Source organism: Arachis ipaensis, chromosome B04, assembly GCF_000816755.2.
Source record: "Arachis ipaensis cultivar K30076 chromosome B04, Araip1.1, whole genome shotgun sequence".
Classification (NCBI taxonomy): Eukaryota; Viridiplantae; Streptophyta; class Magnoliopsida; order Fabales; family Fabaceae; genus Arachis; species Arachis ipaensis.
This window is the reverse complement of record NC_029788.2, coordinates 111794838-111798327: the sequence shown is the minus strand read 5'-3', so window position 1 is coordinate 111798327 and position 3490 is coordinate 111794838.

Below are 3490 nucleotides of genomic sequence, written 5' to 3'. Positions count from 1 at the left end.
TTTGTTTGGGAGAAAATGAGAGCGAAGAACAAGTCCTAGGACCGTGACACCTCATCAATATTCATAGGACACATTTTTTGTGCTTTCGTAGAAAAAAAAGGGGAAAATATATTATTATTATTATTATGATTTGATGTGAATTATTTGTTTAATCTATCTTTTATTGCTTAGTAGTATAGTATATTTGACATTAATAATGTTCCATATTTATGTAATTTTATTAACTAAGTCTTTTTTGGATTACACGCTCCTTTTTTATTAACGTAAAGCTTCTTTCTCAACTTAGATATTTTCTTTCTCAACGTCGTTCTTCTATCTCAATGTAGAGTTTTTCTTCCTCAACGTAAAACTCTCATGTTCTTCTCTGCTTTGTATTCTTATTCGTTTGCTTTTTCGTTTTCTGTTTCGATCTGCATTGCATTTATCTTCTTCCTATTCTTTTTCGTTTTCTTTTTCGATCTGCATTGCATTTATCTTCTTCGTTTTTAGATTTCAAATTTCTTCTTCGTTTTTAGATTTCAATAGCGTATAAAAACAATGAATGATTCAACTTCAAATCAGTTGAATGAGAGCGATTTAGATTATTCTTCTGAATTGAATCAAGTGGACGAGGTTTAGATTAGTCAATTTTGAATTGAATTAAAAGGAATGCAATCACTAAATCCAGTTGTTTATGAACACAATTTTCTATTCATTTGGAATTGTACATTGGTTTTGTTTTGACGGTATTTCTCGGTTCATTCTAGATGCAGGTGTTTTGAATTTGAATTTATATAATGGACAATATTCGATTCATTTAGTATTATAGAGTGGTTTGACTTTAATAATATTTTTGGTTCATTCTAGACGCAAGTATTTCTGAGTTCGAATTTATATAATGGACACTGTTCGTTTCATTTAGTATTATACAATGGTTTTGCTTTGATAATATTTTCGGTTCATTCTAGACGCAGGTGTTTCGGAGTTCGAATTTATATAATGGACAAATGTTCGGTTCATTTGGTATTATACAATGGTTTCACTTTAATAATATTTTCGGTTCATTTTACATTCTAGGTGTGTTGTGGATGAACAATTTGTCCCAAAGGTTGGGATGACTTTCAAGACACTAGAAGAAGTTAGAAAATTCTACAAAGATTATTTCAAACTTGCCAGTTTTTCTATCAAAATAAGGAACACGACTTGGAAGGGAGATGAGATTAAGAATAAACTAATTACATGTAGTAGAGAGGGGAAATGAAAATCCAAGATATCTCCAACTCTGAAGATAAACCCCTCAGCTCAAATAAACTGTCCAACCAGGATTTATGTACATATATTGAAGGATGTCGGTCTTTGGATAATTTTCAAAATTGTTCTGAATCATTCACACCCTTGTTGTCCAGATTGAGCAGAGATGCTCAAACAACACAGGAGCTAAGCATGTTTGTGCGTCGCACCATTGAAAACAACAAGGAAGTAAAACATATCAGTCATTCGTAGCAGCAGCGGGCAGTCATCGCGAACTAAGTTTTACCGAAAAAGACGTGAGGAATTACATTACAAGGGAAGTATGGAATGCTTCTTAAATAAGACAATGCCAAAGAATTTGGCAAGTATTTATTAAAAATAAAAGAGAAGAATCAAAATTTCTTTTTCAAGTTTAACCTTAAAGGTGATCACTCCATCAAAAATGCATTTTGGGCCGATGCAAGAAGCAGGACTGCATATGAGTATTTTGGAGATGTTGTTTCATTTGATACCACTTACAACACAAACAGGTATTCGGTTCACTACGATATAATTTTCGGTTCACAAAGCCAATGAATTTCGGTTCATAAATGTTCTGAGTGTCCATTTTTGTAGGTACAATCTGGTTTTTGGTTCTTTTGTGGGCGTGAATCACCACGGTCAGTCGACACTTCTCGGATGCGCTTTGATGAAAAATGAGGACATCCAATCATTCAAATGGCTTTTCGATTGTTAGCTTCATTGCATGGGAAGGAAGGCACCAAAAGGGATTCTTACCGATCAATGCGCATCGATGCAAAGGGATATTGAGATGTGTATGCCAACAACAATTCACCGGTGGTGTATTTGACATATCACGAAGAAGATCCCAAGCAAATTAAACGGGTACAAGCGACACGAAAAAATCGAACAAGTGAGACATGTCGTGTGGAACTCGTTTACAAAATACGCATTCGACAGAAATTTGAATGATTTTGTCACAAAGTACGGTGTTGGAGGCAATAAGTGGCTTTCAAGTACTTAATTCAAATTATTTGATGTTGTTACTTTTTCGCTGAAAACGAGTATAACGTTCGGTTCATTCTTGCATCTGTTTTTGGTTCATTCTGCAGAGCTATTTAAAGATTGCCATTTACGGATTCCAGTTTATCTGGATCACCACTTTTGGGCTGGGATGAGAAGCACACAAAGGAGTGAAAGCATGCATGCATTTTTTAACAAGTTTATCACACGCAATAGCTCCTTGATTCAATTTGTGAAGCAATACGATAATTGCCTAGCAAGCAGAGAGCAAAGAGAGAGAGAATTTAATGCTGCAGATTTTCACACCGTGATACTGTGTGCAACAAAATCAGCAATAGAGGCTCAATTTCAGCACGTATATACTCACGAGAAGTTAAGGAAAGTTCAAGCACAATTCAGAGGAAAGGTGAATTGCATCACAAGATCAATGCATTCCACTCTAGGTTTTATGACATACGAAGTTGTAGAGCAGGTTTCTAACTCCACATTCAACAAGTTTTTTGTTACTTATGACGCAATATCATGAGAAGTAAAGTGTCAGTGCTTGTTGTTTGAGTCAAGGGGTATACTATGCCTTCATTCTCTGAGTGTCTTAAGCTTTGAGCGAGTAGATAAACTGGTACCAAAATATATATTAGAATGATGGAGTAAGAACATAAAGAGAAGGCACACACATATCAAGAGCAGCCAAGACGAGCCTCTATTGGAGCCGAGAAGCAAGAGATTCGACGATTTGGTGTTTCAGTCGCACAAAATTTGCGAATTTGCATCAAAATCTGAGGAGCTGACTGAAATTCCGCACCGGGCTTTTGATAATGTCACGGCAGAGATGCAAAAATATCAAGCAAAAAGTAAAGGTAAAAGTTCGTTATCTCACGAAGACACGACATTGAGTGATGTTAACGACCTTTAAAGCCCCCACGTGTTAGAACAAGAGGCCGTCCCAAGAACAAATTGGGATCAAATATGAAAAAAAAGGATCTCAAATGCAACAGAAAAAGAAAAAGCCAGCTTTAAGTGAGGTAACATTGATTTGCTTTTGATTAGGAAAAAATTTGTTTGTGCATTTTGCTAATGTATGACTTATTTTCTTTTTAGCAATTGAACCTTTTAGATGGTGGATCAATGATTCAGTCAAGCTCCAGCCTTTATAATACATACTATATGAATTATTCCGGAGAGGATTATAGAAGTTTTAGTTTTTATTAATATAAATTTTGATTCATGTATGACTAAA